Here is a 15,733-nt window from a genome sequence, read left to right on the forward strand (position 1 = left end):
CTATGGTAAAAAGATTACCCACTGGCCTCAAGTCCTTGTTCAGCTTCCTCCCATAGGTCAGCTCTGCTACTGGCAGCTCCTGCTTCAACTTTGGCTGTGGCTGTAGCTATAGTAGCCTCTGGCTCCAACGGAAGCTGTTTTTAACCCTCCGGCTTCTGCGGGAGGGCGGGGAGGAAGGTACGCTGGGGGAAAGCACAGGTTCTTTCAATCTGCTTAAGCAAGGTGAAGGGGTTGACTGGGAAAGCACAGGTTCTTTCCATCAGCTTAAGCAAGGGAAGCAAGGTGAAGGGGCCGACAAGCTTACTCCAATCCAACATACAAACAGCATTCAGTTCAGTGGAAAAAGCCAAACTAGTCAAGGGCACTTGTTGACTAAGTGCTAAGGAGCCCATTTTTGGTTACCAACACATCCCCTAAGCTGTAATTAGTGAAACTTGTTGTTTGATGTAAAACCTCATAGGACCATAACTGATTTTGAATTGTCTAATGAATGATAATAATCCATCAATAAATCAATGCCACTAACTACTCAGAGAGAATGTGATATAGGTGGAGGTCTGCATCTAGAAGAACCGAAAGACCAGTTTCAGCCTTATTCTAAGATGGGATCCTCCTGGCTCAGTTTCGCCATTGTGTTCCTTTGAAAAAGAATGTTACCCACCTGGCTATGAGGTGCAATTGGTACTGCATAGTTGGAAAACTGTGAATTATCTGAATTCAAAAAGAGCAAAGAATGTTTTATAATGTCATATTTGATATAATCACATTGCTGCTTTATCCTTTTCTACCAAATTTCTATAATTTGAACAAATGGATAAAGATAGATGCACAATGCATGAGTGTGAGATCTTGCTGGTTTTACCTGTATATGAAATCAAACAACAAATTTACTCCAACAACTGGGTAAACTAATACTCAGGCAGTGGCTGCTACTGTTGGTGCTACTGGGGTTGGGGCTGGGTCCAGGGCTAGGGTGGGACAACCCTCCCCTCTCCCCTTTCACCCAGGTGAGAGACCTTCCCCAATGACTTTCAAAGATGTCTTTGGCATTTGTGCAATGAAAAGTCTAGAAACTGCCACAGCTGCAAGTGATTCAGTGCCCTGAGGCCTTCTCGAGTCCCATCTGTAATGGCATCATCCATGCTGGGCTATGCTCCACTCACAGCCTGGTGCAACAGACACTTCCTGTCAGTCTTCCAGGTTGTCTTGGGCTGGAAATTTGCTTCACTCTGCCACTTTATGGCTTCTGATGCTGTAGAATTTGTTTAATTTCTTACAGGTGTGTCAAGGGGTTTAGAGGGAGAGCTCTATCAGGCCCCAGCTTCTATTCTATCATCTTGGCTCCACCCCCCTCCTTTCTTTGTTTTCCCCGATTCTGACATCATTTTAAAATTCCCCAGTACTTGGACTCTGCACATTGAATCTGCTGGTCAGATTTGTGTTTTCCAGAGTATGGGCCATTCTGCTATGGTTGATAGCAAAGAATGGGCACCAGCCCATATCCCCCCATTTTCCCCTGGATGCAGCCTGTGCTCAGTTCCAGTCAACCTCCTCTCTGGGACCCCCTCAAGGCAGGTACAGCTGTAAGTATGGCCCTTGCCAGCAGGAAGCAGTTTCAGAAGCTGAGACTTTGTCCCTTACCCCAAAAGATATTGGGTCCCATTTGTCTGAAGGTGGAGTAATATGGTGCTGATAGACCCCTAAAAGACCACGTCTTTGAAAGCAACCCATCCCTGAATTTTCCCATACATTTCAGCAGCCCAGATCACTGGCATCTGGCACACCCTTCTTTGGGATTATGACTTAAACTGATGTTTTCCAATCCAGTGGACACTTTTGAGGTTTAGAATTTGCTTGCATATTAAGTGCAGCATTTTATTTTTTCTTTTGTGAAAAAATTCAACTTTCATTTTTTCCAATTACATGCAAGAACAATATTTAAACCATTTTGAAAAAAAATTGAGTTCCAAATTCTTTCCTTCCCTCTTCCCTTTACTCTGGGATTGTGATGTGAAACCGTGTATGTGCAATACAAGATGTTTCTATGCCCAGTGCCAGCAAAGGGTTCCTTATGATCTCTTTCTGACCAGTTATCTTACCCCTTTACTGTCAGTAAGCTGAGAGCTCTCTAAGGTGCTAGTGTCACCTTCCTGAGGAGTGGCCTTCACCACACTGTGTCCAGGTCCAATCACTGTCACTTTTCCTGTGGCCTCCTAAGTTGTCTTGGGTTGGAAAAGTGTTTCATCCTGACTTTTTGTTAGTTCTTCTTCTCCAGAATAGAATTCAAAGCATCATTTAAAGTTGTTTTGAGCATCTGGGAGAGTTTAGGTGTGTTTCTGGCCTTACTTGGGCTATCATGGCTCCACCTCCCTTCTTAAATTCATAAATGTAGTCTTTACTTAATGACACTATAAATTTCTGCAGACTGGAAAAAAAAATTGTTGCCTTCTTGTATGTCTTTTGTCTGCCTACCGAACTTGACCAGAGTTAGGAAAAGAGAGAAAGACTGTCTTTTTGATGGCTTTGCAAGTTGTGCAGAAAAGTGTTCATTTTCACCCTATTTGCTTTGTCTGATCTGGCTACAGTATATTTAGATTTACCAAGACAAAAACCATCTCCTGTAGAGGAGTCCCAGGAGGTCCCTTTGACTGTCCAGAGCCATGGATTGTGTGTGACCATTAACCCAGGAGCCACTTATGTGGTTGATTGCTCCTTTCCATTCCCCTCTCAGGCTGGGTAGAGCAGGAGAAAGCATGGGAGACTGGTTAGATAGAAATGGCAGGGCCTCTTACAACATATGAGCAGCTGTTTTTTCACATAATGGTTCTGTTCTGCCTGAAGTCTATCAGGGGAATCCCTTCCTCATCACCATGAATTATTGGGTCACAAAAATCAATGAATGACAAGTTTCTTCATTGCCATATGCAGTAACCTGAACATAGGCTAATACATACATACAGGTAGCCTACAGAAAAACAAAAAATTTCCCCAAATTATCCCAGTTTTTATAGCCTTGATCAAACACCTCTGATTTCTTCAGTTCACCAAATATTTTCGCCCAGTGGACATAATATTGATGCAAGTTCATTTCCTAATTCTGAAGACATTCTGTATTTGAGAAGATCCAGATGTCTTCCTTCACAGTTTATGAGCCTATTTCCTCCTTTTTGGGTTTTGCAACCTGGTGGGATAGCATGATTTATTTTCCCTTATTTCACCATTCTGTTATAATCAGACACAAAATTCAACCTTCACCAGTGACCTCCATATGCCAGAGAAAGGAACATCTCTGTGGAGCACATTCATAAGGTTTCTTCCTAGTATGTACTGAGAAAGGAACTTACAATTTTCATATTAATCAATATGATACATGTAATGAATATACTAATAATTTAATTTTTTCAAGAGGTGGCTATCTGGCTTCAGAGTCAGAGCTCACAATGCAGCTTGAATCGATTAATCAAAAGTCTGACAAGGGTCACAATCCCTGGACCTTAAGTGAAGCGAATCAAAGATTGTAGAACCTGTGCCCCTTACAGAAATCTGATTATCTCCTTTAGGGGAGGTGGTCACAACCACCGAAGTAACTCCAGAACTGTTGTGTTGTGGGACTTGTGGCTTTCTCATGGGAAACCACTAAAAGAATGTTTGTAATCCACCTTTCCCTCTTTCCCCAGTTGTAACTTAAATATAAAACCTATGCTTTTAGTTCAGCTAAGGGAACATTCCTCACTCTGACAATGACTAATTAAACAACTTGATTATTGGCACTCCAATTTCTAGGCCTGCTTGGTGTGGCTCCAAGGTTTCTCAGGTTAGAGACTGGCTCAGTAAAAATCCTGTTAACAGAATCCTCTGAAGGGAGAATAAGAGATGATTTCTGGCTGAAGGCCTTCTTCACACTGGGTCCATGAATGGCTTGTATGCAGAATTTTCTGATCTCTATAAAGCTCTATACTCCATTTACATGCCTCTCCTCAATCATGTCAGTGATCCGATTTACATCTTACATAGTGCTCTGATGAGAAAAGAGGCTGACTTTTGCCTGAAGGCTTTACCACAGGGATTGTATTTTCTCCAGTGTGGATCCTCTGATATTCAACTAGACAGGAGATGACTCTAACAGCCTTTCCATATTAATTACATTCATAAGGGTTTTCTCCAGTGTGCCTTGTCTGATGTACTCTAAGGCTGGCACTCGTAAAAGTTTTACCACACTGATTACATTCAAAAGGTTTCTCCCCAGTTTGGATTCTCTGATGTTCAGCAAGCCTTGAGCAGACTGTGAAGACCTCTCCACACGGATTACATTCAAAAAGTGGATCATTAATGCGATACACTTAGCAGCTGGTATGAATATGCAGGCACATTTCCCAGTGTGAATCACAAAATATACCAGACTGTCTTCTTCAAAGATGAAAGCAAGATATTTATTCAGATACCAGAAAGCCAAATCCACCATAGTAACAAAGAAATTTTTACACACTACCAATGCAGGGAGCACCACCATCCCCAAGCCTTCTCAGGCCTCCCCACAAACAAGCTCTTTTAGGCAAAATGCCCTTCTCTTTCACTCCTACTAGCTGCTCTTTCTGTCTGCTGTCTCTCCCAACTCTGCCTCACCCACTCTTCCTGTTCCACATGTTCAGCAAGCTCCTCTACCATAGGCTCCACGTGACTCAGGCTCAAAGCAGGTCACATAGGCCTATTAATGAAGGGGAAAGATCTTCCTATTCCATTAACAGTACAAAAGGTTTCTCCCCATTGTGGATTCTCTGATGTACTCTAAGATAGGCCCTCAGTGTAAAAGCCTTTCCACACTGATTACATTCATAAGGTTTCTCTCCAGTGTGGATTTTCTGATGATTAATAAGGGTAGAGCTGTCTTTAAAAGCCTTTCCACACTGATTACATTCAAAAGACTTCTCTCCAGTGTGGATTCTCCAGTGTACTCTAAGGTTGGCCCTGTGTGCAACAGCTTTACCACACTGATTACATTCACAAGTTTTTTCTCCAGTGTGGATTCTCTCATGTTTAACTAGACTGGAGGTAACTCTAAAAGCCTTTCTGATGGGGTGCTTGTGCTTGCACCCTAATTGTAACAGCCTCTGCTTGGGTGCCTGTGCCAGAACTCCAACTCCAAAACACATCTAGTTTTCAAAACATATTCTGTCCCAGGCTGCTTCTCTCTTGCTAAAGGTTAGCATGCTCCAACTTATCTCTGCTGCTTCCTTAGCACGCTGAGTTGTAACCATATTTACTATTCATTGACCTTTCTAACATGTATCCCAGACATAGTATTTTGTCTAACAAGATGCTAGATAAGAAACTATTCCCCTTTAGCCCCGATTGATGTTTCACAGTAAAAACTGTGCTGTGGGCTATTTCCTAGAGAACTCTGGGTAATATGTCTGCGCAGTAGATACTAAACATGCATGTTCCTTTAAGAACTAACCACTCCTTAACCATGCCTTAAGCACTCCCTAATCCCACCCCAAAACACCTGACAGATTTCACCCCTAAATCTTGTACTTAAACTTGCCCTGTAGCCCTGTACGGTTGCAGGTTGTCCACCCCCATCTCCCAAGGACAGCAGAATTCCTTGAAGCAAGAATGTAATAGTGATTACCAGGAAAATAGGATTTCAGAACTTAAACCATTACAGGTCAGTTGAATTCTCAATGAAATTCAGAGAGAGAAGCATGATTTAAGCAGACACAGGAAAAGATCAATTGTCAATAGGATCAATAAGAAAATGATGTGGGGGTGGAGCCAAATTGGTGGAGTGAAAACAGGGACTCACTTGAGCTCTCCCCCAGATCCCTCCAAACACCTGTAAAAATGACTCTAAACAAATTATGGGGCTACAGAACCCACAAAATGACAGTGAAACAAGTCTCCAGCCAAGGACTGCCTGGATGTTCACTGGGAAGGGTCTACCGCACTGTGCTGGGAGCAGAGCACAGTCCAGCCTGGGCCACTTCAGGATAGGCCAGGCTGGAGCAAACTAGGCAAGTTGGCTTCAGGGTCCTTATTTGCTGGCAGCTGTGGCAGTTTACAGACTTCTGAACCCACAAATGCCTAAGACAATGGAGTAGGTTCGACCTGGGTGAGAGAAGTATGAGGTTTGGCCCTAGCTCCAGGGTGTTGGAGGTGGCTGCAGTGGCAGCAGCAGGAAGCTCTGATGGCTGCTTCCTGAGCTCCAGGCCCACAGACAGTGGGGGGAATCAAGTGTTGGATCAGGAGTACAGGGATCTCTTTGCTGGTGCTGAGGCAGGGTTCTCTTGCTTTGTCCTGCTTCGATCTGGGTCACAGTCCTGGTTGGCAGTCCTTAGGAAAGGAGGAGCACTGGTGAGGCAGAGCTTGCAGTGGTTGTGGAGAGGGAGGCCTCCTGGTAGTTACACAGCAGAAAGGAGTGCTTGCAAAATTTTTTTCTTGCAGTTTTCTGCTTTCCTTCTAATTTTGGCTGTATTGGTTTTGTTTGTTCAAAACCTTTTAAATTGAATATAATTAAAATTATCCACTTTATATTTTTTAATGGTCTTTATCTCATTTAATCATAAATTTTTTCTTTATCCATAGATCTAGGAGGTGAACTCTTCCTTGCTTTCCTGTTTATGGTATCACCTTTTATGCCTAAATCATGCACCCATTTTGACCTTATTTTGGTATATACAGTATGAGGTGTTAGTCTATACCTAGTTTCCATAGTTTTCCCAGAAGTTTTGGTCAAATAGTGAAGTCTTGTCCCAAAAGCATAGGCTTTTGGCTTTACCAAACAATAGATTAGGTGGACATTTACTTCTGTGTATTAGGTGACTAATCTATTTCACTGATCCACCACTCTATTTCTTCGCCAGTACCAGATTGTTGTGATTACCACTTTACAATATAGTTTGGCATTTGCTATAGCTAGGCTGTCTTTCTCTGCATTTTTTTTTCATTGATTCCTTTGATATTCTTGACCTTTTGTTCTTCCAGATGAATTTCATTTTTCTCACTCCATAAAATTTTTTGAAAGTTTGATTGGTATGATACTGGATAATTAATTTAGGTGGAGTTGTTATTATATTGGCTCATCCTACCCATGAACATTTAACATTTTTTTCTAGTTGTTTAGATCTGACTTTACTTGTATAAAAAGTGCTTTGTAATTGCATTCATATAATTCTTGGGTTTGCCTTGGCAGGGAGACTCCCAAAATGGAGAAACTATAACTTTTTCAAGTTTTTGAAAGTTCCTCAGAAATGTTTTAATTCTCTTTAGACTTTTTTCTTTTGGCTGATCAGGTCACAGGAAAAAGTCAGTTTGGATTTACCAAGACTCTGAGGGAACTAAGGGGATTAGGACAGTAAATGGTTAATTGTGGGAATTGAGTGAAGCCCACTGAGTCCATTGTGGGACTCAATTCTGAAGCTAGCTTAGTTTCTATTCAATTATGAGTCTAGTCCAGCTTCTGTCCTGCAAGAAAACTTCATTTAATTGTAGGAATTGGGGGAAAAAATTTATTGCACTGTTAGCACTAGCCCTGTGAAACTGAACCACCTCTCTCTGCTGCTTAGAGACCCTTAACCAAGTGTCTAAGTTATGCTGATCATTCTGATCCAAAGATTGATAGAAGGAGTTTTCTCACAATTATAAATCTCAAGCAACCCATATGTCTTATCTGAAAATTGCCCCCAGACTGATCAATCAGTTATTGTTTCCATGTTCCTTTGATTGCTTTCAGACACTTTGGGGCAGTTAGGTGGTGCAGTGAGTAGAGCAAAAGCCCTGGAGTCAGGAGGACTTGAGTTCAAACCCAGCCTCAGACACTTGACACATTTCTAACTGTGTGACATTGGGCAAGTCACTTAACCCCAATTGCCCTGCCTTCCCCCCTCGACAAAAAAACATTACTTTTTTGGAAGAGCCATTATTTCTTTTTTAAAATTTATCTTTAAATGCCTCTGCTCACTAAAATAAAAATAGATTCCTTGTAATAAACACAACTTTTAGTAATGCCTGGCATTTCCCATGTCTGAAAATATGTGTCTCACACTGGAACTTGAGTCCATCGTCCTATTACAAGAAGTGGGCAGCAGCCTTCGCTATTGGTTCCTCTGAAGCCCTTTCCATTGGGTGGTTAAGAAACCCCTTGGAGCTTTGAGACTATAGTCAAGGAATTTGAACTAAAATCTTAATGGCACCTTAAGCAGTAAATAATGGCCCAATTTTGTTACAAAGATATTTTCCTTCTGGAACCACAAGCTTGTGAATGTTCAAACTATAAATGGTTTCTTTCTGCAGTGATTCCAAAATGTCATGACAAGGCTTATAATGCTTTTGGTGTTCATGCAATGATAACATCATACTCTGTCTGCTTCTGATTGAGTGCAACATATTCTTTCAGTTTCTCCCCTTCACATCAAATTATTTCCAAACTTCCAGGAAGGTTGGTTATTCAAGTGCAAATGGTCACAGGCTCTCAGACCCTCACTGTCTGGCTGTCACTGCATCAAAGTAATTCCCTCATTTCTGGGTTACCTTGTAATAGCATCTCAACAATGCTGTAATCACCAGATCAAAATGTTAAAGGTTTGCATTATTGCAGCAGAGATGGCAGGCTCTTTGAAAATGATAGTCTCTAGGCATGCACAGTAGAGTCATTTATGACACCATCATGGATCACCAATCAGTGTTTTAATAAACTTTGTTACTTGGACTGAAAGAAGGCTTGAGTTGAATTCTTTTGAGGCAGACTCATACTTTTTGCCTTTGCATCCCTACACCACAATACAAGTATTTCCAGAAATATGTGAAATGAGAGGAGGAGAGAAGGCATCCTTGCTTTACATGTACATTTATCAGTAAAAGTTCTAATGTATCCCCATTTCATATGATACTTGGTTTTGGTTTCAGATAGATCTTTTTCAGATATTAAGATATGTCTTACTGTATTTGTGTCTTGGTAAATCTAAACATACTGTAGCCAGATCAGACAAAGCAAATAGGATGAAAATGAACACTTTTCTGCACAACTTGCAAAGCCTTCAAAAAGACAGTCTCTCCCTCTTTTCCTAACTCTGGTCAAGTTGGGTAGGCAGACAAAAGACATACAAGAGGGCAACAATTTTTTTCCAGTCTGCAGAAATTTATAGTGTTGTTAAGTAAAGACTAAATTTATGACTTTAAGAAGGGAGGTGGAGCCATGATAACGAAAGTAAAGCCAGAAACTCGCCTGAACTCTCCCGGATGCTCAAAACAACTTTAAATGATGCTCTGAATCCAATTCTGGAGATGAAAAACCACCAAAAAGTCAGGATTAAACACTTTTCCAACCCAAGACAACTTAGGAGGCCACAGGAAGAGTGACAGTGGTTGAACCTGAAAACAGTGTGGTGAAGGCCACTCCTCAGCAAGGCAACAGCAGCACCTTAGAGAGCTCTCAGCTCACTGACAGTAAGGGGGTAGGATAACTGGTCAGAAGGAGATTATAAGGAACACTTTGCTGGCATTTGGCACAGAAACATCTTGTATTGCACAGAGAGGTTGACTGGAACTTAACATAGACTGCATCCAGGGGAAAATGGGGGGACTTGTGCTGGTGCCCATTCTTTGCTATCAACCATAGCAGAATGGCCCATACTCTGGAAGACACAAATCTGACCAGCAGATTCAATGTGCAGGGTCCAAGTACTGGGGAATTTAAAAATGATGTCAGAATGGGGGATGACAAAGAAAGGTGGGGGGTGGAGCCAAGATGGTGGAATAGAAGCAGGAGCCTGATAGACCTCTCCCTCTAAACCCCTTGAAATACTTGTAAAAAAATTAAACAAATTCTACAGCATCAGAAGCCACAAAATGACAGAGTGAAGCAGATTTCCAGACCAAGACAACCTGGAAGACTGAAAGGAAGTGTCTATTGCACCAGACTCTTGAGAGAAGCACAGGAGGAAAGAGAAGTTGAAGATGGTGGCAAGGAAAACTGTCTGCATGAGAAGTTTACAAAGGTGAGAGTTGTGATCTGCCTGCATCAGGATTCCAGGAGAAGCCAGCTGTAGCTAGACGACCAGGAATCCAGGGGCTTGGAATTGAGCCCTGGGGCAAGATGGAAACTTTGCAGCAAGGATCTAAGTGTGCCTTTTGGCTGCCTTCCCCTGGAGCTGTTTGAGACCCAGGAGGGAAGGGTAGATTTGTTTATGATGGGGTGGAGGAAGTGCCTTGGACCCCCAGGAACCCCACCCTTTTTGCTTTATTGCCCAGCCAACCCTCAGGACTTGGAAGATAGGACTGGAACAGCATGGAGAGCACAGACCCACAACAGAACTTTATTTGGACGTTTTGAGTTTTGACTTTGGGTGTCAAGAGGAGGCCTGCAGTGACAGTGTGAGGAGAAGGACATTATTGGGACTTTTTTGTTTGCTTTGGGACTTTACTAACTAAAGCATGCCTGTGCCTGAGGGTATTGGGAGGAAACCTGCAATGTCAGTGTGGGGAGAAGGACCCACCTTCAAGAAGTACTTTACTTGAACACTCTGATTGATTGAAGAGATTAACTTGCTTCACCTAGGGGTGGATGGTGTATTGTAAACAAGTATTTTGGGAATGACACTGAATGATGTGTTTTGTTTGAATGATATGTTTTAGTTCCCTGATTGATTGGATCACAATGTATAATGCCTCTATTTGTTCCAGGACCCAATTCTATTTGGATTATGTAAAGCCAAGTATCCTGGAACAAGGGGTGGAGTGTATTGATAATTAAGACGGGCTTTTAACACTTATTCAATCAAGTGCCCTTGAAGAGTTTGGCCTTTGTTCCTTGATTAAATTAGGAGTCCTTGATGACCTCCTTGCCTCAAGGGAAAGCATAGTTTACAAGAGTTTGAGTGATATGTTTGTTACATCAGAGGCTTTTAGAACATGTGGGTTTAAGTTGCATTTTTGTGACGCTTTTAGGTCACATGGGAGAGTCGCATTTGTGACTCACCTTTGACCTGAACAAGATATATAATCCCAGAGGTTGGTGTTCTCCCTTAGGGCTCTGAGCCACAGGAGGAGTGGCACATGACTCTGGGCCAGCCATTGTTATGAGCTCTCTGGCTCCTGAGCTCAGATGTTGGTTTCTTGGTAACTATGAATTGTATTTGGTCTGTTTATAATGTATGTTTGTAATTTGTTTGTATTTGCTCTGAAGCTCAGGGTGCTGGCTTTTTCCCCTGAACTAAGTGAATGATATTCGTATGTTGGATTGAAATAAGATTGTTAACCACTTAATATTGCTTTCCTTCGTAGAGCAGATCAAAAGTATCTGTGCTGTCAGCATTCTTGTTGTTGGGCTTGTGTTGGTCTTTCACCCCCACAGCAGCTGCTAGCCAGAATTGCTGCAACATCCACTGAGTCTTTAAACCAAAATCAGATATAAAAGGCCATGACTTAACTAGTTACAGGATAAAATCAATTACTTGTAAATAGGATCAATAAGAAAATGATAAAGGATTGATTTTAATCTTCTCAGGCAAAATGATTTCATTGTTGACAAAGCAAACATTCTGACCAAGGTGAAATAGTTCAAGGTGGTGAAGCTGATTCCCAACATTCACTACACGTAAAGATCCCTCCTATCTTACAAGACCTGGAAGGTAATAGAGGGTCACTCAGCTACGTGAGAAGTGACAAGACAAGGACTTTGGAATAGAGCTATAGAAGGCATTGCCTAAAGACTAGGAAATAAGATTAAATATCATCATCCCCACTTTTTTTTAAGTCACAGGAAAAACCACTTCTCCTTTAAACAGAATATTCTCAGCATAACTTAGTTGCTTTATTGATTTTACTTTATCATCCAAGGCTAGGAAGTATTGCCTAGTCTGATTAAAGCTGAACATGGCCTCATCAACCCAGACTTAACCAGAGCTAGGGGTGGTATCTGGAAGTGAAGGAAAGAGCCTCAGAGTCTGGGCTGGGGTTTGCAGTCTTCTGAACTTCTAAAGAGGTGACACAACTTGGAATGGAGGCATGATGGGGAAGGGACTTTTAGATAGGTATTAAGATTAAAAGGCTGGGGAGAAAATAAGGGAGGGAGTTTTAGAGAGGTGGGTATTATAAGGGGAAAAGGGGCAAGGGGAGAAGATAAGATTATAGGAATAGGGTAAAAAGAGAAGCTGATTAGGAAAATAGGCAAAATAAGATGGGGGAAATTCACAAATAGTAATCATAACTTGGAATGGGAATGGGATGAACTTACCCATAAAACAGAAATGGATAGCAGAATGGATTAAAAATTAGAATCCATCAATATGCTATTTACAAGAAACACATTTAAGAATGAGAGACACACATAGAGTTAAAATGGAGGTTTGGGGTAGAATTAACTGTGCTTCAACTGATGTAAAAAAAAAAACAAGGATAGCAATTACGATCTCAGACAAAGTTATGACTAAAATAGATTGAATTAAAACAGATAAACAATGTAATTTCATTTGGATAAAAGGCACCATGGACAATGAAGGAATATCAATACTGAATCTTTATGCACCAAATGCTATAGCATCTAAATGTTTTAAAAAATCAATTTCAGGTGAAGAAGGATAGCAATACTACAATAGTAGCGGATGTTGATTTTGTTCTCTCAAAAATAGATCAATCTAACCAAAAAAGAAATAAGAACAAAATTTAAGGAAGTGAATAGAATTTTAGATAAGCTAGATATGATAGATATCTAGTGAGAATTGAACAAATATAGAAAGGCATCCACCTTTTTTTCTCAGTGGTTCATAGTACATTTGCAAAGATTGACCACACATTAGGCCATAAAGGTTTTATAGTGAAAAGCAGAAATATTGAAAGTATACATTTCAGATCATAATGCAATGAAAATGGTATTTAATAAGGGACTAAGCAAACACAGATTAAAAACTAATTGAAATGAGATAACATAATCTTAAAGAATGAGTGGGTTAGGGGGGGGCAGAGCCAAGATGGTGGCTGGAAAGCAGAGACTTGCATGAGTTCCGTGCCATGTCCCTCCTAAAACGTATAAAAAAAGTGTCAAGAAAAAGCAGTTCTGTAGGAAGGGAAGAGGGGGCAGGTGAGGAGGAATGAGTGAATCTTGCTCTCATCAGATTTGACCTGAGGAGGGAATACTATACACACTCAACTGGGTATCTTACCCCACAGGAAAGAAGGAGGAAGAAGATAAAAAAGGGGGGACGATAGAAGGGAGGGCAGACAGGGGGAGGAGGTAATCAAAAACAAATACTTTCGAAAAGGGACAGGGTCAAGGGAGAAAATTCAATAAAGGGGGATAGGTTAGGAAGGAGCAAAATATCGTTAGTCTTTCACAACATGAGTATTGTGGAGGGTTTTACACAATGATACACATGTGGCCTATGTTGAATTGCTTGACTTCTTAGGGAGGGTGGGTGGGAAGGGAAGAGGGGAGAGAATTTGGAACTCAAAGTTTTAAAAACAGATGTTCAAAAACAAACAAAAAAAGTTTTTTCATGCAACTAGGAAATAAGATACACAGGCAATGGGGGGTAGAAATTTATCTTGCCCTACAAGAGAACAAGGGAAAGGGGGATGGGAGGGGAGTGGGGTGACAGAAGAGAGGGCTGACTGGGGAACGGGGCAACCAGAACATATGCCATCTTGGAGTGGGGGGAGGGTAGAAATGGGGAGAAAATTCATAATTCCAACTCTTGTGAAAATCAATGCTGAAAACTAAATATATTAAATTAATTAAATTAAAAATGTGAAAAAAAAGAAGCTTGGCTCACAAGAGAGGGATGGTAAAATAAAAAAAAGAATGAGTAAGTTAAAGAACAAATAACAGAAATAATCAAAAATTTCATTAAAGAGAATGACAATAATGAGATATCATATCAGAAATTATGGGATACAGAAAAAGCAGTGACTGGAGGAAAATTTTCACCTATAAATGTTTGCATCAATAAAATAGAGAAAGAGCAGACAATCAATTGGGAATGCAATGAAAAAAACTAGAAAAAGAACAAATTTAAAATCCCCAATTAAACACTAAATGTAAAATCCTAAAAATTAAAGGTGAGATTAATGAACCTGAGAGTTAAAAAAAAAAAAACATTGAATTAATAAAGAAAATTAGCATTGGCTCTATGAAAAAAAATGAACAATTGGTTAATTTGATAAAGAATGAGAGAAGAAAACCAAATGAGTAGTATAAAAAGTGAAAAGGGTAAATATGCCACTAACAAAGATGAAATTAAAACAAGTAGAAGGAGTTATTTTTCCCAATTATATGCCAATAAATTCAACAATGTAAGGTAAATGGAAGAATATTTCCCAAAATATAAATTGCCTAGATGAGCAGAAAAGGAAATAGAATATTTAAATAGGCATATTTTAGAAAAAGAAATTGAGCAGGCCATAAATGAGCATCAGGAGCAGAAGGATTTGCAAGTTGTATTAGCAAGGCAATAATCACAATATAAACAACAATTGTCAATGTGCCTACGTTGTTCTGTATTGAACAATGTAAGAACTCTCTGAATAGAAGGTAGAAGTAAACCACTTATTCAGACACCAAAGGACCAGATCCCCAAACCAATGAATCTGATCCATCCAAGCAGCAAGTAAATTCCAGAACCAGTAAGTCCACTTTATAACAGTAAAGAATCTAAAATATAATATCACAGAAGGGAGCCAAGCCATCCCATAACCTTCGCCCCTTCCCCTTCCCTCTACCCCGCTGGGGCCTTGCCACCAACAATCACTCACAGAACAGCCAGCACACATCTGCTCTCTCCCTCAGCTCTAACTGCTCTGAGAATTTCCTGCTCCACCCTTCCAGTTCCTCTCCTTCAGCAAGCTCCTCCCACTGCATGTGACTTACGCTTCCTGTGACATAAGCGTATCACATGGGCATATTAATGAGTGGGAAAGATTTTCAAATTTAAATTACCATTACATGAGGCCCCAAGATCTTTCTTATTTTTATAAATTTTTGTTTTTAGTTTACAACACTCAGTTCCACAAGTTTTTGAGTTCCAAATTTCCTCCCCCTCCTTCTCTTCCTTCCTCCCACCCAAGATGGCATGTAATCTGATATAGGTTCTACATATACTTTCACATTAAACTTATTCCCCAATAGTCAAGCTGTAAAGAAGAATTATTACCAATGGAATGAATAGTGAGGAAGAAGAAATAAAACCAAAAAAGAAGGAAATAAAGAGCAAATAGTTTGCCTCAATCTGCATTCAGACTCCATAATTCTCTCTCTGGATGTGGATAGCTTTTTCCATCATGAGACTTTTGGAGGTGTCTTTGAACCTTGTATTGCTGAGAAGAGCCAAGTCTATCACAGTTAGTCCTTACAGATACCATGTGTCTATAATAGTGTATAATGTTCTCTTGATTCCACTCCCCTCACTCAATATCAGATCACATTAAGTCTTTTGAGGTTAATATGAAATCCATCTGCTCCTCATTTCTTATAGCAAAATAGAATTCTATTACGTTCATGTACCACAACTTGTTTAGCCATTCCCCAATTGATGGGCATTCCTTGATTTCCAATTCTTTTTAAAGAGGCCTAATCACTGAATGGGCTTTACCTCACTCTAAGTGAGTACATGAAAAAGACTTAGCCTAAAAGGGCCAGGGTCTCCCATTGCATCCTGGGTCATCTCCAATTATCCTGGTGAATATCTGGTCACTGGACCCAGATGGCTCTGGAGGAGAAAGTGAGACTGGTAACCTTGCACAGCCC

The sequence above is a fragment of the Trichosurus vulpecula genome, chromosome 3, assembly GCF_011100635.1.
Source record: "Trichosurus vulpecula isolate mTriVul1 chromosome 3, mTriVul1.pri, whole genome shotgun sequence".
Lineage (NCBI taxonomy): Eukaryota > Metazoa > Chordata > Mammalia > Diprotodontia > Phalangeridae > Trichosurus > Trichosurus vulpecula.